The 27,844-nt window shown below is 44.0% G+C and overlaps 1 protein-coding gene across 5 annotated transcripts in view; it reads right to left on the bottom strand.

The window, feature by feature from the left end:
• APBB2 (amyloid beta precursor protein binding family B member 2) overlaps positions 1-27,844 on the bottom strand; it is a 247,786-nt gene that overhangs the window by 108,747 nt on the left and 111,195 nt on the right. The window lies entirely within an intron of this gene.

Below are 27,844 nucleotides of genomic sequence, written 5' to 3'. Positions count from 1 at the left end.
CAAGCTAGAAATGAAGGCTGAGGGGCTGGAGCGATAGCACAGTGGGTAGGGAGTTTTCCTTGCATGCGACCAACCCGGGTTCAATTCCCAGCATCCTGTATGGTCCCCTGAGCACCACCAGGAGTAATTCCTGAGTGAAGAGCCAGGAGTAACCCCTGTGCATCGCCAGGTGTGACAAAAAAAGGAAAAAAAAAAAAGAAACGAAGGCTGAAACTTGACAATATGGGCATAAAAAAGTATGGACATCTGAGTGGTCATTATAAAAGTCACTTTAGAGCTCCAAGAACCCTAGAGTGCCATTAGCCAGAATCAACAACCCATATAAAACCTGTAAGGTCTGTGGGGCAGAGAGAGGTAATACAAAGGGAGGTGTTTGCCTTGCAAGGGCCAATCCTAGTTCAATCTCCATGTGTACTACATATGGCTCCACGACCACCACCAGGACTGACCTCTGAGCACTACCAAGAGTAAGCCCTGAGCACTTCTGGTGATAGCCTAACACTAAATACAACAAATCAAATCAGAAACCATGGGCAAGTTCATGCAAAATCTGCTGAATCTCTTAGTATAGACATTAAGAGTTACTGGTTACTATTTTAAAGCATTCCCAACAAGGAGTACAAGCCTTGTTTGTTTTATAAACAAGTACTGTACTGTATATTTCATATGCTTTAACAACACCATTCACTAGAATGCTAGCAACAACGAAGTTGAGAACAGCCAGTAATATTTTAGAATTCTAACCTGCATATAGGAGATGCCCAAGGAAGGTAGAGCCAAACAGATTTGAAATTCAAGAAGGAACCAGACTGGTTTGAAAAGCTAGCTGCTAATGTAAATACTTGAAGGAAGGTAGGCTTGAAAGGACAATAGAGAATAGTGGGGTCTGTGGCCAACTGGCAAACATGTACAAAGTTCAAAGTCATTCAAATTAAAAAAAAAAACCAGCAATGCTTCAAACAATTTTGAGGAGTGGGAGGATTGGCCAATGAAACACTGGCCAACTTCAGACATCCCTGGCCCACAGCAATATTTTATCAGTTTACTGATGGACTATCTGATTTACATAAAGTCATCCTTGACCTAATCTGACTTGCATATGAGCTGGATTAAAGCACTAGAGAAAAAAAGAGAATACAGAGAAGTGAATTCATAGACATGGGAGGCATACTGGAGGGACTCAGGAGAAGCCAGAGTGGGTGGCGTCTGGATTGGCACATTCTTAAATTGGCGATCCTTTTTCATCCAAAGAATTCAAGCCTTTTCTAAGTGGCCATTTCTACAAGTGGCTGGCCGGCTTTGTAGCAACCCTCATATACAAAAAAGATAAGAAAGCACGTGAGCCCTGCTGTATGCAAAGTCCACTGGTTCTTGTGGCCAGGCATCACAGCAGCTGTTATAGCCACTGCAGAAAAAAAAAAAAAGAAATGGAACAAACAAAGGGGCTGATTAAGAGGGCCCAGCTGTGTGACTGCGCTAGGGGCATCCCGGGCTCTGCTTCTTATTCCAGTCTGCCGGAGGCGACCCCGCCACTGCTCCCCAATTATGACGTGACACCAGCCCCCACCCCCACCCTCACCCCGGGGAAATTAAGTCCGAGTAAATAATTTCAAGTTACCCACATTTTGCAGAAATAACTGTCAACAAGTATGTCTCCACATGCCTTTACCCTATTTTTAAGGCTGTTTTGTTAATATTTTTGTTTCCAGTGTCTCAAAAATGGGACACAGGAAACAAAAAACACAGGTATGGTTAAATATACAAGCTCAGGGTTGAGCTGGGAAGCCCTACAGGGCAGGGGAAAAGGGTTCCCGGCCCTTGTTGGCAGCCCCAGCCATGGGCTCTGGTGTAGGAAGTAAAAAGGACTCCCAGAGGCTAACTCCCATGCTGGCGGGCCTGGATTGACACACTCATTCCAGCGGTCCCTACAGCTGGGGTATTAGCATATATGAGAACTGAATTCCACGATCAGAATATGAAATCCTGGCACCCCAGGACAAAGCCCCAGGTCAGGGATCTTCAGGTCTGGCTCGCTGAAGAGGTACCTTGAGGGTCACCAAGGAGAAGGCTGGAGCTGCAGAGCAAGAACTGGGCACTGTCTTCAACCAGGCCTCCACGGGCTTGGTTTAAATTTGGAATTTCTGCTGAGATGTTGTGGTTGTAAAAATTGTGAATATCCAGTTGCCAAAAATTTGATTACGATGATGATGATAAAGGAGAAAGAGGAGAAAGGTGCACACATCAGGGGTCTGAGCAGGTAGCACCGCAGGTGGGGCATTTGCCCTGCATGAAGCCAACCTGGGTTAGATCCCATATGGCTCCCAGAGCACTGTCAGGAGTAAGTCCGGAGCACAGAGTCAGGAGTAATCTCTGAGCATTGCTGGGTGTGGCCCTAAAATCACCAATCCCCCTGCAAAAATAATGGTGACTATAACATCAACTATAATAGTCACTGTGCCAGAATCATTTACAGAATCTTTCCACACCTTCCCTCACTGGCTGTAAGGTATATTGTCCATACGCTTGCGAGCAGATACATGCCTGCCTTGGCCACCACCATATGCCAACACGTCGCAAGGCTAATGTTCAGACACAGAGAGCTGGGAGGAAGGGGAGAGATGGTGGGTAGATGGCTGGCCAACCGGGAGATGACAAATGATGGGTGGATGGACGGAGGGAAAGATGGTCAATGGATGGTGGTCAATGGATGGATGATGAAGAATGGCCTGGTAGACGAATAAATAAGAAGAAAGAAGAAGTAAGAAGAAAGGAAAGAAGAGTGAAGAACAGAGATGGGGAAAAACAAATGATAAGGTTCTTCAGTGATGGGACTTGATACCTGGTAAGAGAGAGGACCGCTGAAGATATCTGCAATTTCACAAACAGCCACTTCATGATCCCTGGGAAATAAATGCTAGCTTCTACTTAGGGAAAAAAGTCTACATCCCTGGATGTACATGTGAATGTTCTCATGGATAAAAAAGAAACAATGTGATAAACTGGAAAGGGTTCTGGGTTGGGAGCCAAGAGACAGATTCATTCTTTCTCTCTTTCTCTCTTTCTCTCTTTCTCTCCTTCCTTCCTTCCTTCCTTCCTTCCTTCCTTCCTTCTTTTTCTCTCTTCTCTCTCTCTCTCTCTCTCTCTCTCTCTCTCTCTCTCTCGCTTTCAACAAGGGAAAGTAAAAAATGGACCTTCTGAGTCAGATACCCCAGCACCCCCAGGCCTTGTTCAATCGTCATAGGAATGGCTTTGTTTACCTTTACAGAACCACACACATATTTCAGCAAAGTCTTCAGAGGTCGGCGGTCACCCCCGTGCCTCCACACCCCTCAGCCCCAGCACACACCACTCTCTGCTGGACAACTAGCTCCTGTATGCCAGATGCCCCTTGAAAACAGGCCTCAGTCTTGTTCTCATTTTTGTTCAAAACGAAACGTGAGTCTGCCATACGATATATCTATGCATCAAGAAGTTGCTCTTATCGAAGCTGTGTGTTTCGTGGCAGAGCCACCAGAAGTGCCTCCAGAGGCCTGAAATGGGGTCAGTCATGAGGGGCATGAAGGAGCTGCAGATGTTTCCTGGTCTGCCTGTTGGCCCTGTGACACGGAGGTGACTCTACAGCCAGACCCACAGCCCTCTGCCAGGGGGTCAGCCGGGGTGGTGTCAGGGCACACCAGGGGAGAGGCCGGTTTCAGGGCCACAGAGTCACAGGTGCCCTTCCCACGTGGCTTTAGAGCCTGTTGCCATGGTGGCATGACCCCTCCTGAGGGAACAGAAACAGAGTTTGCATGTCAGAGTGCAAAAATAGCCAGGTCGAGAGTCCCAGAAAGTCTCTGGGACTGGGAGCCTCGTGGGCCCAAAGCCAGACTTGGCATGGAAACGGGCACCCAGCTCTGAAGGCAAAGCCCTGCCCCTCCCAGCCACCCGGGCACAAGTGCCATCCGTCTGCCTCTGTTCTTGAGGAGCCCTCTGCTCCCGAGGGGGCCGGTATACTAGGCAGGCTGGCTTATCAGCCTCTCCCAGGGCTCTGTTTGCAGGAACCCAAGGGTCAAATAAGCAGAATTTAGCATCAAGTGGCAGCTGGAAATTTCCTCTCCTGCCCCGGAGGTCACAGCAGACAGAGGGAGAGGAAACCCTCAGCGGGTGGGCCTGCAGTCCAGAGCTCAAAGGCATCTGCCTTCCCGACACAGTGCTCCCTGTCAAGGGCGGGAGTGAGGGGCCAGATTCATTCCTCCCACCAAGAGCTCCCTTCCCCTCTATGCCAGCCTTGGCTTAGGACCTAGGCCACCAAGGGCATCAGCTAGACCGGAGTACCTGCAGAACTTGCTGGAACTCTTCCCCCTGGCTGCCAATGCTCTCTGACTCAGTAGGTCTCGAGTAGCACTGTCCTCCCGCTGTTCATCAATTTGCTCGAGCGGGTACCAGTAACATCTCCATTGTGAGACTTGTTGTTACTGTTGTTGGCATATCGAATATGCCAAGGGGAGCTTGCCAGGCTCTGCCATGTGGGAGGGATACTCTCAGTAGCTTGCCAGGCTCTCCAAGAGGCATGGAGGAACCGAACCCGGGTTGGCCGTGTGCAAGGCAAATGTCCTACCCCTTTTGCTGTCGTTACAGCCCAGTCCCTAATATGTACACATATTAGCCACGAGGCTATCTGAAAGGGAATTTTTTGTTTTCTACAGTATCCACGTGTCACTAATTGTCACATTAACTACCTAAAGGGAAAATTTCTTATGTTCTGAATTTTCCCATATTGCTACCACGTGCAAAAAGTAGATGAATCTGGGGCAGGAGTGGCAGCACAGCAGGGTGCTAGAATTGCATGCAGCTAACCCAGGTCTGATCCCTGGTATTCCATATGCTCCCTGAGCACTGCTAGGAGTGATCCCGTATCATGGAGCCAGGGATAAATTCTTAACACTGCCTACTGTCTGGAGTAGGTTCTGAAAATTTGTATTTCATTCATTCATTCATTTTTGTAAATGTGTGTTGGGGGGGGGGAATCCAGGGCCTTGGCACGTGTTCTCTCACTAAACTACATCCCAACCTAAGAACCTGAATTTCTTTTCCTTATTTATTTTGGTTTTAGGGCCACATCTGGTAGTACTCAGGGATTACTCCTGTCTCTGTGCTCAGAATCATTCAGGGTCAACTCTTCCCCCTCCCTCACTCCTCCTCCCCCTTATCCTTTCTTTTTTTCAGTTTTTGGGCCATAAATGGCTGTGCTCAGGAGCTACTTCCAGCTCAGTGTTCTGGGGGCATGCAGTGCCAAGGATAGAAGCTGGGTCTCTGGCACACAGAGCAAGTCCTCCGCCCTTGGAGCTGTCTCCCAGTCCCACAGAGTTTGGTAGACCAGGCCTAGGGACCGGAAGGGGTAGCCCTCCTCCTTTCTCTAACACTATCTGGCTGCGAGCACCACAGAACTCAAGATGTGACTGTATTCAACCATTCATTCAGGCATCCAAGTGTTCCTTCATCTTTTGCATTAGTTAGGCCGCTGCTAACTGCCAAGAACTACCTAGAGACAGTCATGAACAAGGAAGATGAACTAGGTGACTGATAAAATTGTCTGGTGCGAAGGGTGGGCTACCTAGATGGGAGGGTCTGGAAGAGTCCTTGAAAAATAATGTCTCCCCTTAACGAGAGAGGTCAGGGAGGGAAGGACGAAGGAGTGACAGAGCAGTGTCCCAGCCGAACAAGCCACAGGGCGAGGGAACAGAGGGCGGAAAAGAGTGTGACGTGTCCTCATGCCCAGATCAAAGTCATTCTTGTGAAGAGTGGGTGACAGCAGAGAGCATCCAAGGGAACACCCCAATAGGGGTGATGGCTGCTCTTCTGCTTTCCGCATCGGCAAGAATGCAGCAGCTCAAGGGCCTCTGAGCTTGAGCAAGAGATTCTGCGTCTAAGAAAAGCCTCTGTTGTGGCCGTTATGGGTGTTCTGGACCATCTTCATCCTCAGCAAAGACAGATATTGTCGGCCAAAATAATGGAACAGAGCCGTTGCTACGACTTCCTACGAGGGCCCAACAGTCTGCTTTCTTAACTTCTTCCTTCTCCCTGTCTCATGAGCTTGGGGAGAAGGCAGCTGGAATAGAGAAGGGATCACTAAGACAACGATGGTTGGAGGAATGATTTGGGGATGGGAGATGTGTGCTGAAAGTAGATAAAGAACCAAACGTGATAACCTCTCTGTATCCGTATTGCAAACCATAATGCCTCAAAGCAGAGAGAGAGTATGGGGGAAATTGTCTGCAATGGAGGCAGGAGGAGGGTTGGAAAGTGGGGGGGGGGGGTATACTGGGGACATTGGTGGTGGAGAATGTGTGCTGGTGGAGGGTGCTTGATGACTGTATGACTGAAACTCAAACATGAAAGCTTGTAACTGTATCTCACAGTGATTCAATAAAAAAAAAAATAAAGCAAGCCACACAGAATTAAAACAAAACAAAACAAAACTACTCTCTCTGCTGAGTTAGTCCCTTGTGCTTCTGCACAGTCTGAACAGAAGACACAGGATCCCATTCCCTCCAGTGTACACCCCCATCTCTGGGAGGTCAGAGCAGGGAGCTAGGAAGTGCAGGAGAAGCTGCTGAGAAAGCGCTGCAGAATTGCTCTCAAAGGAACCGGCAAAACCCAAACCAAGCTCCAACCACACCTGTGAACACGTCCCAAACCAGAGCTCTGAGTATCTTCACCAGCTGGAGCTCAGGTGGGGGTGGGTGTTGCAGTTCTATTTCTCGACTTTTTTTTTTTCTTATTTGTTCTTTGAGTCACAGCCCAGGATTTAGATTTATCTGCATGACAAAACTGAGACACTCTGTCACAGCTTTAGAAAAATCACGCATGATCTTCAATGGGGCTTTCTTGCGGTAGCTGTTCTCTTTTAACAGTTGTGATAAAACTCTTTAACAGTTTTGAGAGTGCTAATATCCTGAAACTTTCCCCCCACCCCCCACAATTTTCTTTAAAAAAACTGGCAAGATTTTTTTTAGGGTTGCTTGAACTCAAATGCTATTCCCAGCAGATCTCCCCCCACCCCCGCCACCATTAATATTCCAAGAATTCACTATTTTGATGGTCCTTAAATTTGGGCCCTGTAACACTACATGCTTTGTATATTTTTAATCAAGCATTCTGGCGTAAGATCAAGCACGTTTAAAATTAAGCTCCTTGGAGACACAGTCCTCACTCGTTTACTAGATTGACTTCAGGGCCCTCACGCCGACGAGACGGAGTCTGCAGTCAGACACAGCCTCGATTTTAGGTCTCTTCCTCCTTCATGGGAGACCCATGTGACTTGGACACAAAAAAGGGCCAATATCTACGGGGCCTGTCTGTTCTCTGCACCACAGGAGGCTGGAGGGGCAAGGTGGACAGCACTGAAGTGGGCAGTGAGCAATCACTCAGCAAATCTGTTATCATATATGTGTGTGCGTGTGTAAGTAAATAAACACACACACACACACACACACACACACACACACACACATGTCTCCAATCAATCCAGGGCTAGCCACAAGCTAGGTAGGCACCTTAACCCCTGTACTATCATCCCAGCCCCCAAAGCCACATTTTAATGAAGATATCAAAGTGTTAATTGCAAGCATTCGAGGGAGAGAGAGAGAGAGAGAGAGAGAGAGAGAGAGAGAGAGAGAGAGAGAGAGAGAGAGAGAACAGGGGTTCAGGTACTGGACTTTCCTATGGTTGACCTGGGTTTAATCCCTGGCACTAAATACGGTCCCCTGAGCACTACCAGGAGTGAATGCTGAGCTCACAGCCCTACAGCTCACAGCTCACAGTACGTCCTGAGCACCACTGGGTGTGGCCCAAATTTTACCCTTCCCGCCATGCATTTTCTTGCTAATTTTGAAAGGAGATATTAAAATCATAACATAATATGAAATCTAACCTAAGAAGGCTATTTTCTTTTTATGATGTGCACAGGCAGAATGATCATTCAGGACCTCTAATAATAAAACACAAACTTAATGGTCTGATACTAGGCTGCCCCAAACAAAAAAACCCCAAATTGAAAATGTTAACTTAAGGGGTAGGGAGACAGTATGGAGATTAATGCACAGCCTTGTATATGGTTATAGAAGTGCCAGGGGTCACTGCTGAGCACAAAGCCAGGAATGGTCCCTTGGCACTTCCATGTGAGGGTCAAATCCACACCCTACACCCCTCAAATAAGAAAAAACTTAAGCCAGGGGTTGTTGCTCAGTGGGAGAGTGCATACTTTGCATATTTAAAGCTGTGGAGGGGCTGAAGTGATAGCACAGCAGGTAGGGCGTTTGCCTTGCATGCGGCCAACCCGGGTTCCATTCCCAGCATCCCCCATGGTCCCCTGAGCACCACTAGGAGCGATTCCCGAGTGCAGAGCCAGGAGTAACCCCTGTGCATTGCCGGGTGTGACCCAAAAAGAAAAACAAAATAATAAAATAAAAAATTTTTTTAAAAAGCTGTGGGTTTAATTCCTAGAATAAAAAAAATCAAATTTGAAAATTAAAAACCTGAGTAGGGATGCAGAGACAGTATAGAAAGTGAGGAGCTTGCTTTGTACAAGGTGACCTGGGTTCAGTCTCCAGCACCATATATGGTGCCCAAGCCCTGTCAGGAGCAATTCCTTAGCACAGAGCCAGGAGTAAGCACTACTGAGTGTGTGTGTGTGGGGGGGGGGGGGGTGTGCGCGCGCGCGTGCCCACACCACAGAGCCACACTCGGCCCTTAGATTCATACTTGACTTCAAACTACAGATCATTAAAGTATTCACCACTTGGCTTTTCTATGAAGCGCTGGGGGAACTCACACTGAAACCAACAAATCTCCAAATTCCACAAGTTAACGATGGAGAAGGGGTGTCAGTGAATGGACTCTGGAAATCAGCCTTTCTGGGATAGTCTTCAAGTTCCTAGCATGTGTAAACAAAGCTGCAAGGCTCATTCCTCTTTTCTCTTGGTACAGGACTCTCCACTCCTCTACTGATTAGCAGTACATCCTGTTCAGTACCATGCAGGATAATACAGAGTTGGCAGGAAAATCAACAAATCAGAGACCATATCCTTTGCTCTCAATGTCTGAGTATTTAATGCCCAACCTTAAACACAGTGTCGAGAAGATCTATGATTGTATGGAAATGAAGCAATGGCGATGGCACAACATCATTCAGAGTGCATCCGACTGCCAGTCCAAGCCGATAGCCCTTTTTAGAGTGAGCAGTTGAAAAAAAAAAAAGAAGACAAAATACAAGCCCAGGCGGCAGTCTTTCTTTAAATTCCATACAATTAGACAGATAGAATTATTGCTGGCCCCACACTCTTTCAAGGTGGACAGGTTGGAAAGTATATTAAATGGAGCCAATTTTCTTTTCCATTATTTTGGTGGTGTCTTCATTACGCTGCTCTCTTTACAGCTGTGGTCCTGCCTGGTCTGGCTCAAAATCTCACTGATGGCGAGGGGGAGCTATTCTGAGGTTGCCTTGATCATCTTCAAAGGTCATTAATATCTCAATGTTGGCATGCTGGGACCTGACTTCCAGTTCCTTCTAAGTATCAGGACTAAGAACAATGACTGAGAATCTATAAAGTAGATTCGTTATTTGATGACACAGTGTGCCCTCCCAAGCCGACAAGGATACCATCCTAAGTCCAAAATCAACATCCAGGAATAGGGAGAGCAAATGTTCCACAAGCCAAAATATAAATCTTTTGTTTCTGATCCAAGAACAATTGCATGAACTTCTAGAATGTTACTGAATGTTCCCAGTGGAATGAGACTTAACACAGTCTCATCTGATCCCACCAGAGCTATTATTCTATGTGAGGGATGAAGAAATGGGTTCCAGCAGTGTAAAAACATGTGATCCAGATAAGGAAACCAGTTATCACCAGGAAGAAACCTCAGGATGTTTCTGTTTGAACCTGTTGTTTTATTATGTGTATTTTTTAAAAATCAAATCACAGTGAGATACACAGTTCCAAAGTTAGTCACGATTGGATTTCAGTCATATAATGTATAACGTGTACTTTAATTTAATTTTATTGGATTTTTGTTGTTGTTGTTGCGGGGCAGACAGCAGTGTTGGGCCATGGCCTGCAATGCTCAGGATTTACACCTAGCTCTGTACTCAAAGATCATTCCTGTGGGACTCAGGGAACCATAAGCAATGCCTGTGATGCTACCTGAGCAGGTCTTGTGCAAGGCATTACCTGGTGCACTCTCTCTCCAACCCCTGCAGTCTATTTTTTCCTTTTTAAAAAAATTTTTTTATTTTTTTTTATTATATTTATTTATTTTTTAATAGTGAGGCACCATAAGGTACAGTTGTAGACTTACACCTTTTTGTGCTTGGGTTTCGATTATACAATGATCAAACACCCATCCCTCCACCAATGCGCATTTCCCACCACCACGGATCCCAGCATCCCCTCCCCCCCCAGCCCCGATCCCACCCTGCCTCTGTGACAGGGCATTTCCCTCTCTCTCCTTTTGAGTGCCATGGTCTGCAAAAGAGGCATTGAGTGGCAATCATGCTGGTCGACAGTCTACCCTCAGCATGCTCTCCCATCGTAGGCGGATCCTCCCAACACCCTTTATTTGGTGTTCCCTTCTCTTTCTGAGCTCCCCCTTCCCCTGACATGTGTGGTTGTCCTCCTGGTCATTGAGTAAAATTCCTGGTACTAATCTCTGCCATACTTGGGTGTTAGTTTCCTATTTTGTTACTTTATGTTCCCCAGATGAATGCAATCTTTCTATGTCTATCCCTTTCTTTCTGAGTCATTTCGCTTAACATGATACTTTCCATGTAGTACCACTTGTATGTAAACTTCATGACTTCGTCTTTTCTAACAGCTACATAGTACTCCATTGTGTAAATGTGCCAGAGTTTCTTCAACCAGTCATCTGTTCTCGGGCACTCAAGTTTTTTCCAGATTCTGGCTATTGTAAAGAGTGCTGCAATAAACAGACAATTCCTGCAGTCTATTTTTGAAAGGTTATGTGTTCTTTAAAAACTCAGCATAACTGAAGTATACAGTTTGGTCTGTCAAAGTAGTTAGCATGCAAGTTTTAGTGTTGGATGTAAGTGAAGATTTTACTTTGGATGGATAGACCTGTTCAGAGAAATTTTTTTCTGAAGGTAATTTTTTATAAACACAATTCAAATGGATCAGGTAAATGCAAGGGGGACAGTTCAGAGGTTAGGGTGTGTGCAAGGCTGGCCTGGTTTCCATCCCCAGCACATGGCTTCCCAGGCATCACTGATGGTGGTCCCCATCACCCAGGTGGTCCCCAGGGCCACAGGACCTGAGTAGCTCCACATCCTTGGGCCCTTGCTATGAACTGTAAGCCTAGGTGGCTAAGCATGGCCAGGAGGGGCTATGGGGCCTCCTGAGCATCACTTGGGAGATACCACCCCCCCAAGAAGTAAAAATGAAAAAAAATGATCAGGATAAAAGTTCTCTGGGGTAGTTATTCTCCGCCTAAAAAAATATCGAAGCATCTCATATAAAAGTTATAAATATATTTGACCAATCTAGTGAGAAGAGTCATAAAGTTGAAAAGAAATAAATCTAATACCCTGCTCCAAACACTGACAACATTTTAGTTATCTAACAAAAGAGGTTTATCAAAACAGAAGCTTTCTACTAAGCACCAAGTTAAAGAGGAACTTGGCACATGGGTGTGAGAGCATAAGAGGTAGAAAGGCAGCAACCAAAGGAGGAAGGTCCAACATTACTCTGGGTGGTTTTCTTGAACAGACCTTGTTCTACATTGCAATCCCATTAATATATAAAATAAAACTAAGAGCCAACAGCATGAAAAACAATAAAGTCAGTTGGGGGGGTCACTGTGTAGATTCCTTTAGTTTGTGAGCAGCCTCTGTGTTGGGGGTCTCACGAATAAAGCATCAGTGGCAGACATTGTGACGAGCTCATCTATCACTTCAGTCTCTTCTACATCCAGATACTTGAAGTGAGGTATTGGCTACACAAATAACTTTCTAGTCATTGGAGTCTCTAAGTGCAGAGAGTAAGAGCTTCCAGGAGCATTCCTTATGCCATGGCTGGCAGATGCCTATTTCCTGCTGTCAAGAAACCAGGTCTCTTTGGACTGTGAGGACACTTCTCTGCCCTGGAAGTCAGGGGAGTAGCGAGGACAAGGTTTGTGGGTTCCCGAGATCCTTCTGGAACAGAGTCACTCTCTGAGAGCACTACTGATGTAGGTTTCCACATGAAAGAGCAATGAATTTCCTTTATAGCTAGCCTAGGTATTTTATTATTTTGAGGAGACGGTCCTACCCAGCAATGCTGAAAGGACTATGAAGTATGGGAATCAAACTTGGAACTTCCACACCCAAGCTATGCCCTTCAGTTCTCTGAGTCATTTGTCCAGTCATTTGGTCATTTTTAAGAGTCTTATACTGACAGCAACTGAAGTTGATCTTAACTCATTTAATGCTAAGGCATGAAGTTTCAGACCCAGAATCTGGGAAAGAAATCCCTTCTAGAGGAACATCATTGCATCCTCATAAAATCCCAAACCTACAGCCATCTAAATGTTTTAGAGCGGAATTAAGAAATTCAGACACCTGACTTCCAACTTCTCTAACATTCATTCTAGAAGCCCAAATGCACTAGCCATTGCATGACCCTAAAACAACATATTGTTGGAACATAATTTCATTGGTTATTACTCATCCATTCATTGCAATACAAACATTTTAACTTCATCTTGAACTCTTGTAAAAAAAATTGCCTAGTGTAGATATCAATGTGTCGGGCCTGATCATTCACAAACCTCAAAAAATCTTGGGCCCAGAAAGACAGTAAGCAAGTGTTTGCCTTGCCCATGTCTGCCCTGGGTTCCATTCCTAACACCCCATATGGTCCTCTGTGCCCTGCGAGGAGTGTTCCCTGAGTACAGAGCAAGGAATAAATCCTGAGCACTGATGGGTATGGCCCCCCAAACCAAAGCAGCTTAGTAAAAACAACAAAGCACAAGCAGTATCTTCAGCCAAGGCTTTTCCAATCTTGATCCAAGATTTAAGACTTTTAAATTATGTTCCTGAAAGGTTAAGAGTCTGTCCTGTAGAAAGACAATGGCAAAACCAACGAACTGCTTCAGACTTGTACAAAAGCTTGTTTTTTCCTTTCTAGCAAGAAAAAGGCAGTTTGCAGAACTCTTGAGTGTTTTCAAAGATGCCGGAGCCTACCGACAGAGAAGAGACAGGGGTATTTATGGATCCCATCTGCCAGGGACGCATGTGTAGAAAGTGTCTTCTTTTTCAACACTTCTTAAAACAGAATGTAGCTGAAGAAATTATTCGGTAATTGAGCAAAAATCCAGGAAGGGACTAGTAAATGGAAACATTATGCCAAAAAGTACCATCAATAAATTCATGCTCTCAGATTTGGATTTATGTTCTATGAGGATTTGGGTAAGGAACTATGTGGTGGTTAAGGACTAGATCCCCACGAGTAAAAAGTTCAGAAAAAGTATCAACAAGAGATGCTTTTACTCACCAATTAGATCTAAGTTCCATGCAGCTAAGAGCAGGCTTGTTCCTCTTTTTAATTAGCAAAAGGTATACTCCATTCATGTCCAACACATAGTTATATACAATGGGATGGTTGCTCAAGGTGCAGAGAATGAGTAAATCAATGAATGAATGAATGATGGAATAGGCGGGAATAAGAAAGTACACAAAAGAGAGATGTTTTGCATAGTCCTGTTGCAATTCACCACCAAGAATTGTGCCATATAATTAACATCTTGTAGCTGAGGTCCCAAACAAGCTGTTGCTTTTTCAACAAATCATGAATATGTCAGTGACGAGGGATCATCACTTTGTGCTTTACCAGAGAGAAGGGATGGGATTATTTCAAGGTTCAAGCAAGAAAATGATCTGAGCTTTAGCTTCTTGTCTTGCACCTTTCAGACTGGTTCTCAAATTTCTTTTTGTTTTAATGGCCGGGGGTGGGGGTCCCTAGAAAAGAAGCTGCAGGGATAGGGCTCTTCTGAACCACTATGTGGGAGTGGAGGTAGGAGGTGGTTGGCAAATGGGCTAATTTATTGGTCATTTAAAATCTCTCATGTCCAAAAAAAGATTTTAGTCAAAACAGGTTAACAGCATGACTTGGATTAGGAGATAGTAAGAGGTAAAAGGAAGCCCCCAGCTAGACAAGTCTCTCTTCATCCCTTCACCTAGCCCAGACAAATGGCTGGACAGCATAGGTTCTCTCTCATGTGCACTTGGACACCATAGCAAGCCAAGGGGACAGGGAGCTATTGGGGTATAGTCTGAGAGGCTCAGTGACAGGTTACGGAGCAAGAGACCACAGCAAGGGGATGCAGGATACAAGGTTTAAGCTGCAGATTTCAGTTTAGAAATGAATACAACTGGACAGAGAACAGTACGGGGACAAGACCAGGCCATAGTACAACGAAAGCAAGCAGACAGTACAAGGCCAGGACTAAGACATCATAATTTGGACTAGGCATTGAGGGGAAGAAGAGTGGCATCATACACCAATAACAGGAGAGGCATGTACATCAGGGAGGGATCAGGACCCATCTGCTTATCCTCTACAATAAAGCTTAATAGCTTAATCACCTGCAGATTTTTTTAAAATAAGACCTTATTTATTTATTTATTTATGTATTTTGCTTTTTGGGTCACACCCGGCAATGCACAGGGGTTACTCCTGGCTCATGCACTCAGGAATTGCCCCTGGCAGTGCCCGAGGGACCATATGGGATGCTGGGAATCAAACCCTGGTCGGCAGTGTGCAAGGCAAACACCCTACCCTCTGTGCTATCGCTCCAGCCCCTCACCTGCAGTTTTATATGCAATTTTTCCATACAATACTCAAGAACCCATGACTCAGGAATAAATCCAAGTTTGCATATCATAACTATCAACAGATTGTCTTCTGCTTCTCTCATAAGTAGAAAACAGAGATTTGCTGAGTCATCCCAGAATTCTCAACATGGTGGCTAGAGAACAAGATAGAACCTATTTGACTCAAAATAGGTTCCATATTCCCTTAAATCTTATGGTCACAAAAAGGTTAAAGCCTTTCCAACACACAATCTTGCTGTTGCCAGAATGAGGAGGATTCCTGTTTCAGCTCCATCAAGTGTGTATTGGTTCTGGGAAGACCATTTCCTGTGGCTCTCCCACTACAGAAGGCTCATTTCCCTTCTGAGAGCCCCCACAGGCTCTGTGTTTGGGTGCTCAATAAAACCTGTCTGTCACTCTTTTTTTTGCCATGCCCTGCAGTGCTCAGGAGCTTATGTCTGGCTCTGCACTTTGGGATAACTCTCAGTGTACTCAGGGACCATATGTGCTACTGCAAAATGAACCTGGGCCAGCGGTGTGCAAGGCAGGGACCAGAGAGACGGTACAGTGGGTAGGGTGTTTGCCTTGCACATGTCTGACCTAGGTTTACACCCAGCACCTCATATGGTGCCTTGAATACTGCTAGGAGTAATTCCTGAGCACTGAGCCAGGAATAACCCCTGAGCACTATTGAGTATGGCACAAAAACAAAAACAAGGAAAGAAAATAAAACCCAGCAGAGTTCAAGGCAAGCAACACACCCTCTGTGCTACCTCTCCAACCCAAGACTTCTCTGTCTAACCAAATCCCAGGATTATGGCCTTCACAGAAACCAAACATGCATAATTCTTACATAGTAAGAGTTAAGAAGTATGGCAGAAGACAGGTGAATCAACAGAATTATGCCAAGGGCAAGTATTAACAGTAGAGATCTGGATTTTTCTAAATCACAAACCTATGGTCTTCTGCAACAAACTAAAACTCAGTAATACACACAGAGGACCAGTTTTCTTCCTTTCTGTGTGCAATGGCATTTGGTCAACGTTGTCTATATGAGTTTTATACTTGTCTGAGGTACAGAGAGTGTTAGCTACAGGACCTATTTTTTCCTGTTTTGTTAATAAATTACCTAAAACAACTGTTATCAAATTAAGCTCTCCTTGACATTGACAATTTTCAATAATAAAGGTACTAAATATTAATATTAAATATTAAAATGCAATGTCAGAAAAATCATCCAAAGTACAGACATTATGTAGCAACTAAGGAGGCCCAGAGTGCTGAAAAGTCCAAAATCCAGAGGTGGTCCACCCAATGTGGTGGCCATCAGTCACATGGGACAACTGAGCATATAAAAATGGGATAAACCAAACGCGGATGTGCCATCAGTAAAAATACATGCTGAATTTGGGAAACTTTGTAAATAATAAGACAAGTTCTTTAAAAGCACTTTTATATGTTGAAATAATATATAAAATTCTTGAAAAATCAATTTCTACTATTTATTTTTACTTATTGCATGTTGCATTAGGATATTTACGATAACATTTGGGGCTCATGTTGCCTTTCTAATGGATGACACTGTTCTAAAGTGTTCCAATAAACCCCAGATTCAAGGAAGATCCTTTTCATAAAAATTTATTTGGAGCTTCAACTTTGGGAGATCCTGAGAAATATAACATAGAACATGAGTGGAAGGATTTAAAAGTAGCTCATGATTAAATATTAAAATGCAATGTCAGGAACGGTCATCAATTTGGAAGCACTCAGCACCTCCTATTACTCCTATTATTCTTCTTTTAAAACCCCTAGAATTAGTTCTGCACTTCAGACATTCCAGACTAGTCCTTAAAACTAGGCTAAAGGAAGAGAAAATGTCTATGCACGGCATTCAAATGCTATGATTTGAAATAATAACCGTAGGGAGGGAAGGAGATGTTACAAACTGGATGAAAGGGGCCAACGGTATAGGAAAGGATAGAAATTTGACCTTTAACAGTGAACATAATGTAGAATATGCAGGTGCTGATTTTTTAACACTGTATAACTGAAACCTATGTGCTATATTAAACCGATGTTACGTCAGCTATAAACTTGAAATAAGACAGAGTTGGAAAACTTGATATACATTATCAATATAGATGCACAGATGTATGACTTAAAATATTCACTACTGGGAGATGCTTTAAAAAATAAAAATGAGCAATTCAGAAATTGCTATTCAGTCATTCTCCCCCTTATCCCCTCTCTGTCTCCTGTGGCCCTTTGTCACATGCGAATTATTTTTCCTCCACTCTTTTTTTTTTATGAAGGAGTACTGCTATTTATTCAGCCACTGATTAGGCTGATTGAATTTTGCATGAACTCCACTTTCCTCCATTCTTTTGTATAGACCAACTGGTACCCATTAAAAACTCTATGTACCTTGTGATTAAATCTTTGTTTTGGATTTGTGTGTGTGTTGGGGAGGGGGGCTGTTTTGGTCACACCTGATGATGGTCACTCCTGGATCTCAGGAGTTATTCCTGGCAGTGCTTGGGGGGACCAAATGAGATGTCGGGGATCAAACCCCGGTCAGCCATGTGCAAGACAAACACCCTACCTATTTCCTATCTCTCTGGCCCCTATCTTTGTAGTTTTATCTTTGCATCCTGAACACTGAGTGCAATTCTTGGCATATAATGGATAAGCCACTACCTACAAAATTAGCAGTGAGTGGGAGTGTCTGGAGGGGAGGATCTGAGCTATTTGGGTGGGGGGAGCAGAATTAGATAATTTTCTCAAGAATAAAAAAACAATGAAGAAGTCCCAAACACTCAGCAATGTTTTCACATTTCTCTAGCAGTGGCCACCAAACACTATTCATGGGTCTGCACTATTCTAAGACTACATGCGTTGTTTCATTGACTCTTTACAAGAGCATTTGAAGTGGGGTAGCACTTGGCCCTCATGGAACAGACAATACAGGGAGGGGGTAAGGAACAAACTCAGTCCCACAGTCCCAGCGCTAGTTATGGAAGCCTAAATTTGGGCCCCACACCAGAACCCCTGCTCTTAAGCACATACTGGCTAATGTGAAAAGATGCCAATTTCAGGAACTGAATCTAGTAAGAGGGCATCCTCATATTCATGCTCTACTTTCCCACACAGTAACAACAAAGTCTCTAATGGAGACGTTACTGGGCCCGCTCGAGCAAATCAATGATCAACGGGAGGGCCTTTACTTACTTTACTTTACTTTCCCACCTCCATGAACCAGTTACCAATCACTACAAGGGCAACTGTCCCCAAAACCTAAAGGAGAGCTTATCTTCCACTTACCCTCCCCCTCTAAAAGCCTACCCCGTTATTTACTTTAGGTATGTAGGTAAGATGGAGTAGCCTCCAGGAACCAGCCCAGGAGGAAATTTTGTTGTTCCTTCTGGTGTCCACAGGTGTGCAGTCCACCCTTTCTTCTCTGCTTTCTTTCTCTATAAAGCCCTTTCTGGTGACCATACAGGATGTCTGCTTTAAAAGACCTGAGTCCTCTATCGTCCAACCTGCCCATGTGTTGCCAGTGATGCTCTTTCTCCACCCGTCTCCATGTCTTTGTTTGACTGGCCCTCAAGGTTACATCCCTAGTACCACCTCAGCGTATACTCTTAAAAGTCTCCCCTGGACTTGACAGTATATAACTGCAATTGTAAGGACCCTGCTCATTACACATGAATTGCAGTTCAACCGGTCATTTCTCAGATCATTTCAACCATCTCCCACTCCTATTATGTCAGGGCCTTCAATATGCTCTTCAAAGAGTCCCACCCTCTTCGCTATCTGATTCTCTCATTGGCTCTTCCAATTGGGGCCACCTGCCTCATCACATGACATGGATTTCATGCAGCCTGTGAACTCCACTCCATGAAGTTCCCTAACCTATACTCAGTCAAGGGTTAGCTCCTCCATGAAACTTTTTTTTTTGCTTTTTGGGTCACACCCGGCAATGCCCAGGGGTTGCTCCTGACTCATGCACTCAGGAATTACTCTTGGCAGTGCTCGGGGGACCATATGGGATGCTGGGAATCAAACCTGGGTCAGCTGTGTGCAAGGCAAATGCCCTACCTGTTGTGCTATCGCTCCAGCCCCTCCATGAAACATTTCTTATCATGCTCTTCCTCCCTATACTAACACCTCCTTTTAGAACAAGAATTATTTAGTATGATTTTCTTAGAGTTTCCAGTGTGAAATGCTCATCACAAAATGGCCCATGCACTGAGGGAGAGAGCTAGATGGGAGGCAGGGGATACTCTTCCTAGGCCTTTACGATCTCTTTCATGAGTTCAGAGTTTATTACAGTCACCACATGCTACCAAGAGTCTTGAGCTGGGAATTCAGATAGCTTGCAAATGTAATTATTGACAAGATGGGAACAAAGGAGATGAAGTTGTGTGCCTTAATGGAAAAATTATGTATCAAAACATATGTTCAAAAATTACATGTCAGTAGCAAAAGTGGAAATATCTAGTTGAAGCAACCTATAATTACAAATTCTACATCCCTCCTTAATTTTGCTATCAGTGTAAATCAGTGATTAAAAACCTCGTCACTGGCCATTTGAAAGAGGGTCTTTCTCATAGGCACCAGCTGTTGTCATGACAACCTGACTTCCAGCTGTAGCTCTCTGAAAATCTTATGTTTAAAGGGAGTGCACGGGGATCAATCAGGTTAAATAAAGAATACATTGACCAATTTTAACTTTAAGGAAACGTGTTTCAACCCAAGGTTATCCAATGTAATCTCTTTAAATCCTCTTAAGTAATTGAACCAAGTTGAGATTTTTTTTTAAAAACAATGAAACTATGTTAAGTTTCTATATTTTCTCTCTGTATTATAACATATATGCAGCTCATTATCCTGTAACTCAGTAAGGGTTTTTTCCTAAACATATTCAGCTCCTGGGAGAGAACAAGGCAGAGTCTCCTACCCTGTGCCTGACTGTCTCCACCAGGGCCCAACAGCTGAAGACCACCGGGGCCCAGCCAAGGCCATGCTGGGACCACTCTCCACACACTTGGATGAGCCTCACGCATAAAAGAACTGGCAGAGGAACCCAGGTGTGTGGGACCCGGGGCTGAGATCTCCAAGCCTGCACGGTTTGGGATTGGACCTGCCAGTAACTAGACAGTTACACCCACCAACTGCCGTGTAACTCCAACAACGGCCAAGATCCAGAGATTATCACACTCAGCTCCCGGAAGCGCGCGGGACATCTTATCATCTCATTCCTACTTTGGACAAACTGGCAGGCTACCAAATGTAACCTGTCCACATGGCAGAGTCTGGCAAACTCCCCGTGGTATACCCAATATGCCAAATACCAGTAACAATGATGGGTCTCATTCTCCTAACCCTGAAAAAGCCTTGAATATGGCACTTTAAAAAAAAATCTCAGGGCTAGGACGAAGAAGACGTTACTGGCACCTGCTCGAGGCAATCGATGAACAACAGGGTGGTCGTGATCGTGATATTCTGTCTGATACTGACTGGTATCACCCTAAATCTCCCAAGTCTGAGGCAAAGGATTTTCTATTAATACTGCCATCTCTTTTGCGTGTATTTAGAAAAGGTATTGCAACTAATTTGGTGGTAACCAGCCTGAGGTTTCCCTTGTCTGTTTTTAAAGACTGGAGAGGGCTCCCTATAGCCATCTTCCTTTGGTAATGGTCTCACCAATAGGGCCAGTGGCCCCACACCACAGTCACATCAGTGACTCTCAGCAGGTTTCGAGTCCTGGAGATACTCAGAAGTATGAACATGTGAATGTGGGGTAAAAGGGATACTCTTTCACTGTTGGTGGGAATGCCCACTAGTCTAGCCTTTCTGGAAAACAATATGAACGGTCCTTCAAAAACTAGAAATTGAGCTTCCATATGACCCTGCAATACCACTTCTCAGAATATATCCCGAGGATGCAAAAAAATAAAAAGCACAGTAGAAATGACACCTGTACCTATATATTCATTGTGCCACTGTTCACAATAGTCAAAATCTGGAAACAACCCAAGCGCCCTAGAACAGATGACTGGTTAAAGAAACTTTGCTATATCTATACAATGGAATACTATGCAGCGGTCAGGAGATGAAGTCATGAACTTTGCTTATAAATGGACAGACATGGGGAGTATCATGCTAAGTGAAATGAGTCAGAAAGAGAGGGACAGACATAGAAGGACTGCACTCATTTGTGGAGTATAAAACAATATAATATGAGGTTGACACTTAAGGACAGTAGATACACGGGACAGATAGATTGCTCCATAGCTAGAAGCCTGCCTCATTGAGCAAAGGGGAGAAGGCAGCTGGAATAGAGAAGGGATCACTAAGAAAAAGATGGCTGGAGGAATCAGTCAGGATGGGAGATGTGTGCAGAAAGTAGATAAAGGAACAAACATAATAAACTCTCCGGGTCTGTACTGCAAACCATATCGCCCAAAAGTAGAGAAAGATTATGGGGAATCATGTCTGCCATGGAGGCAGGGGGAGGGTGCCAAAGCGGGGATATACCGGGGATATTGGTGGTGGGGAATGTGCACTGGTGGAGGGATGGGTGTTTGATCATCGTGTGATTGTAACCCAAACATTGAAAGCCTGTAACTATCTCACAGTGATTCAATAAAATTAAAAAAAAAAAGAAGTGTGTACATGTGAGATTCTAGAGGACAGTAACTAGGGGACACCATCATCATCATTATCAGTGGGGAAGGCAAGGGAGGTTGTGTCCACCAGCAAGAGAAACTAACAAAGTTTCCTGGTTCTCCTAAGACTCTTTGTTTTAAGTATGAAAACACCAGCAGTCGGAATCCCTTGTCATTCCTGATCCCAGGCAAATGGTCAGTTAATGGTCGGAATAAATGAGGGATGGCCTCTGCCCATTCCTGGAGAGTATCTGCTCAGGAGACAATGAATGAATATTTGGGGACTTCTATCCCCCAAAAAGCTGTTTCTAATGGTTCCCTAACTCATCGGCCACTTCTCTATAAATGTTCAAATCTTAGAAGGAAAACATTCTTCCCACATTCACTTGGTGTTCTCCTGGTACAGGTGAATTCTCATGTCAGTCTCTGGAAGAATTATTCCAACTTCAAAGCTAAGCTCTCTCTTATTGCTTAGCAAACTCCTATCAACTGAGAACTAACCTACCCAGAGTTGCTGATAAGTATGATTCTTTTTTGGGAAAATTAAACTCTAAGGAGAAAACAAAATATTTTATTCCTAGACTTCAAACTGCATTTTTTTCTTTTTTGCTTTTTGGGTCACACCAGATGATGCTCAGGGGTTACTCCTGATTCTGCACTCAGGAACTACTCCTGGCGGTGCTCAGGGGACCATATGGGATGCTGGCAACTGAACCCGGGTCAGTCGTGTGCAAGGCAAATACCCTACCCCCAATTGCTCCAGCCGCCCAACTGCATATTTTGTTGTTGCTTTGTTTGGGAGCAACACCTGCTGGTGCTCAGATATTATTCCTAGCTCTGTGCTCAGGGATCATTCCTGGTAATGCGTAGAGCACCATATCTGGTGCCAGGATTCAAACCACGATCAGCTGAATGCAAGGAAAGCACTTGAACCCGTTCTATCTCTCCAGCCCCTCACACTGCATACTGAGGAACAGCATAGTGATAAATCTATTATGATTTCTCTTTGGCTTTATTTCCTTTACTGTTTACAAGAAATTTCCTCCATTTTCTGGCTGGGAAGTTTAAAAAAACCCACAAAATTCTCATTTCATTCAAATAAAGGATGTGTTGGAGTTGGTGGGAGGGTAGGTCTCTCTAAGGATCATTTTGTACATTTAAAAATGCAAATATAGGAGAAAATTTGTGGGGAAATGGTGAAATCAGCTGCTTTCATTCTCTTTCCATGGCCCCATCCCAAAGCTATCAGACAATGTAGCTGCACGTGGATTCTGCAAGGCTTTTCCTGGAAAAATTTCCTTATATGGTCATTAAAGGAGCATTGATTTCTGTTTAGTAAAGATACTCTAGAGACCGGAAGGATTTCATACTCCTAATTTAATACCAGAAAATGTTCTAAGAACATCACACAAACTACTTCTGTTGATATGTTCTGTTCTTAATCTGACACCAGGTGGTAGATCTTTTGCTTAGACACTGAAATCAATAAAGGCATCCCTCCAGTGCTTGGTCCGGCTTTAAACTAGTGCCTCAGATGTGAAAAGACCAGAGTGTACAACAAATCCTTTAACATTCAAGCGTTCGCTTCAGTGAAGATCCCTACGGACCATGTTATGAAAACAGTGACCAAAGGAAAGGAAAATAAAGAGATGATACTCAGTTTCAGTCTTTGAGACTGAACAAAAGAGCCCTTAGAGCCCTTAGCAAAACAAAACAAAAACACAAGCTCCCCAAGTGCCTATCTAGTGTTATAAAATAGATTATAGGAAAATTTTGTTTTAGCATGTTTGCTTTGTAAAGGAATCATTAAAGCATCCTTTCCAAATGGAAAAAAATCTAACATATTTAACTTGTCCAATTTCTATATTTTAAGTAACCTACTAACTTTCAGAATCCCCTGAAATAGTAAAATAAAGGGGTCTAAAACAGCATGTCCTGAAAGTGGCAGACACCGCCCCTGGGGGGCGCCGGAACGACGCGGGAGGGGAGTAGTAACCTCCGTGCTGTTAAGGAAGGGTATTAAGGGTATTTTTCATTTGGAAAAGGTCAAGTAGGTTTGCAAAGTTCTGGTTTAGAATAAGGTGGTGAGGTAAAGACATTATTTGAGCACAGTGGCATCTGAGGTCCTAAAACCCTTTATCTTCTTCTTCCTTTTTTTTTTTTCTTTTTGGGTCACACCCAGCAATGCTCAACGTTGTGCTATCGCTCTGCCCCCCCTTTTTTGGCTTTTGGGGTCACACCTGGCGATGCACAAGGGTTACTCCTGGCTCTGCACTCAGGAATTACTCCTGGAGGTGCTCAGGGGACCATATGGGATGCTGGGAATCAAACCCGGGTGGGCCGCGTGCAAGGCAAACGCCCTACCTGCTGTGCTATCACTCTAGCCCCAACCCTTTATCTTCTTGAAAGAAAAGGACTAAACAACCTGTAAGCTTTCCCCACTGAGGAATCAGAAGTTCACACTCGGACACCCACTCCGGGTCTCCTAAGCTTCTTTTCTAACTGCCTTACCTTTCCAGAAGGAACTGATTTTCCACCAAGTGCTCTTTTCCTCCCAAAGGTAGGTAAGTCCCAAATTCTACCAATCATGTTGAGTCACATTTCCTTTCCTTCATTATTATTATTATTATTATTATTATTATTAATCTTTCCTTTTTGGTGTTTAGGCACACCTGGTGACACTCAGGGGTTACTCCTGGCTCTGAATTCAGGAATCACTCCTGGTGGAGCTTGGGGGACCATATAGGATACCAGGGATAGAATATAGGCTTGCAAGGCGTCTTTATCTGCTGTGCTATCGCTCCAGCCCCAAGTCACATTTCTTTCTGAGCATAAATAATTGATATACATAAAACTAAATAATTAAATTTTTTCTTTTCTTTTTTTCTCCAGCTAATCTGTTTTATCCCACCTGCACAGCAGAGCCTGGCAAGCTCCCTGTGGCATATTTGATATGCCAAAAACAGTAACAACAAGTCTCACAATGGAGACATTACTGGTGCCCACCAGAGCAAATCGACGAACAAGAAGAAGACAGTGCTACAGTGCTAATCTGCTTTATATTTGTTTAATCTGTAGGCCCCAACTATATACCTGAGAGGGTAGAGAAAAGCTTTTCCTGCTTGGCAAGTCAGTAGCATCTGCCACCTATCCATACCACCCTTCCTCAATTGCTACATCCATTCCTTCGAAAGCGGGAAGAAATTTTCATCAGTCTGCATCCACAAACACCAACCCAGAGCCAAGCACAATAAATGAATTCAATAAGCAAGCGATGAAATTGGTCCAACAAATCGGTACATTAGTAAATGAATGGCATCTACAGCTATTAAAAATAAAACAAAACCTGTGCTTCATTATGGTGACGGCATGCCAATGGAGACAGAAAGAACAGAATCTGTGTCAACCTTCTTCCTGGTTCTTGAACAGTAAAAAGGCTACTGAAATGACTGTCTGCATCACAGAATTTCAAACAGAGCTCACTCCAATGTACACAGAGAGGCAGCCAGAGGAAAAAACTCTTTATTTTTAGTTGTTTGGGTTTTTTATGGCGGGGGTCATCAGGTGGGTATTTGAGTCACACCCAGCAGTGCTCAGGGGTCACTCTTGGCTCTGTGCTCAGGGATCACTCCTGGCAAGGCTCAGGGACCATATGGGGTGTCGTAGATTGAACTCAGGTCAGCCATGTACAAGGCAAGTGCCTTACTCACTGTGCTATCCTTCCAGCCCTGAGGAGAAGCTCTTTAAGCTAACACAGAGAACAGTAGAATAACTCCCTGCAGTAGCCAGGTTCTGAAGTCAATTCTGCGGATCCAGAGGAGAAGCACGGCCCGGCCTTCAGGAGCTGCTCTTTCAGTGGGACAGCAAGCACCACGCAACATGCACACAGTACAGACCTGGGGTGAGCTGCTCATTTCTTGGCTTTATTAAAGTGCCCAAATTATAATTTCACCATTTTGTTTGTAATGTAAAAAACGGGGGACCCAGCCACGGCAGCCGACCTCCACTACCCAACCGCCACCACACTCCAGGTCGCTTTCCATACACTCGGGCCTCACATATGAGTGAACATATTCCTGGATACATCATAAGACACTCCCTACCCATTTTCCATAATTACCACACCATATTTGATGGGGATCAGACAGTATGCAACAAATCATAGAAGGACACACACACAGACACACACACACACACACACACACACACACACACACACACACACACCCCTCCTGGAGAGCCCAGCAAACTACCAAGAGTATCCTGCTCGCACGGCAGAGCCTGGCAAACTATCTGTGGTGTATTCAATATGACAAAAACAGTAACAATAAAGGTACTCATTTCCCTGACTCTGAAAGATCCTCCAGTATTCCAATATGGTCGTTGGGAAAGACAAGTAAGGAGAGGCTGCTAAAATCTCAGGGCTGGGACGAATGGAGACGTTACTGACACCTGCTTGAGTAAATCAATGAACAACGGGATGACAGTGACAGTAATGTAAAAAAATTGCTCCCAAATTGCCTTTGCAACCCACTGATAGTTCCTGGTCTACCATGAAGTCATGTTAGGTATAGGTCTAAATGAAGGCCAGGGGGCATTTAGCAAGAACCTGCAGGTTTGTTGCGAAATAAAGTGAAAATATTGCATGTTGAGGGACAATGAGGTACAGAATTCTGGCATCTCCTTCTGTTTTTGGAGCCCGTGTCTCAGCCTTGTGTTATTAATCTCGTTCTGTGCCGAGCCTTCTCTGCAGAGTGGTTTTCTGTGGGTAGCAGTCATGGAAACTAATCTTGTCAAACTCCGTGTTTAATTATTGATGGTTCCTGCAATAGAATTCCAGTTCCATGTGCCTATGCCTGAATCAGACGGCTACACCTGGCAAACGATCAGTGTCTTGTGAAATACCTGGAATGTGCTACGTGCTGTTAATATCTTCATTTTTTAACAGGTCTGACTGCTGGATACTCCAGGCACTGAATTTTTGGTCTCCTACCATTTCCTCCTGGCTGACCTAGGAGGAAAGGCTTTAAATGCCATAAGGTACCAATCTGAGGCTTACGAATAGCCTGGAGGTTAAGTAAGGAATTGGGAGGCATTAAGCAGAGAAACACAGACCTCCCCCAATGCGAATCTCATTCTTGTCAAAACAGAAACTAATTCCTTACTTAATTTCTTAACACAGGACGTGGACTGACTCTAATTTAAGGAAATCACATGAATACTTGCATTCTCATTTAATCAAACCAGTAAATTAAGTTATCCTAATGCTCCTTTAAAATGAATTTGATTCTTTTCCTTCTGTGGCAAAAAATACTAGAAATCTGAAGTACTTAGACTTTTAAAAAATCCCATAAAATATGAATAATGTTAAGATATACACCTGTTTTACATAAACAGTTATTATACCTCTGCTCTATAAAACTGAGTGACAGAGTTAACTGGATGCAGGAAATTTACTAAACTCAATCTTTAATTCCAAATGATCTTTTCAGATATGGAAAATGTCAATAATATTGACTAGGAATCAAAACCTGATTTTATAGTAGCAAGACAGGGGCAATTTTAAAAGAGTGCTTATTTTAATTTTATGTATAAATGTATGATTGATGGTAATGACTAAATAGTAAAATAAATGTGACTCACTGCATGCAAATTAGCCAAGATGCTAATTCTTTATCCGACTTATTATGGCAGGCCTCCGGTTTTAAACATTAAAATTAGCTGAGGTCAGAGAGAGTATGGGGCGGGGGGGGGGGGATTAAGGTACTTGCCTTGCATGCTACTGACCCAGGTCCATCCTGGGCACCACATATGGTCCTTAAGAACTGCCCGGAGCGATCCTTGAGCACAGAGCCAGGAATTTCCCTTGAGCACTGCAGCATGTGCTCTGCCCCCCACACCCCCCACAAAAAATTAGTTGAGGTAGTACCCTAAACCCTTTGCTTCAAAGACTAGAGACTTGGGGGAGATTACTACCACAGTGATAGAGCTACAATGGGACAGAAGGGAAATTGTCAGGATGAGATCAGAAAAGAAAAAATTGCTGAGAATGGATCCAGGAGTCTTCAGCCCCTTTGGTCTCCCCAACTTCCATGTCTTAAACATAGTATAAATACTCACCTATTCCTGAGTAAAAAGAATACAAGGTTTTATCATTCCCTGGGCATCCTACTTAAGGATACCCCATGCTCCAGCTTCATTTCCCTTCCCTGCCCTGTCTTTCCAATTCTTAATCTCTTTCTTTTCTCAAAGACAGTTTCCACTGAATTTGGACACCTGTCTCTAGTTCCCTGCTTTCAATCTTGACTGCTTGAGGACAAGAACTTGG

This window comes from Sorex fumeus, unplaced genomic scaffold (genome assembly GCF_029834395.1).
Source record: "Sorex fumeus unplaced genomic scaffold, SorFum_2.1 ptg000055l, whole genome shotgun sequence".
NCBI lineage: Eukaryota > Metazoa > Chordata > Mammalia > Eulipotyphla > Soricidae > Sorex > Sorex fumeus.
Note: the sequence above shows the minus strand (reverse complement) of the source record. Positions and strands in the feature narration are given on the sequence as shown.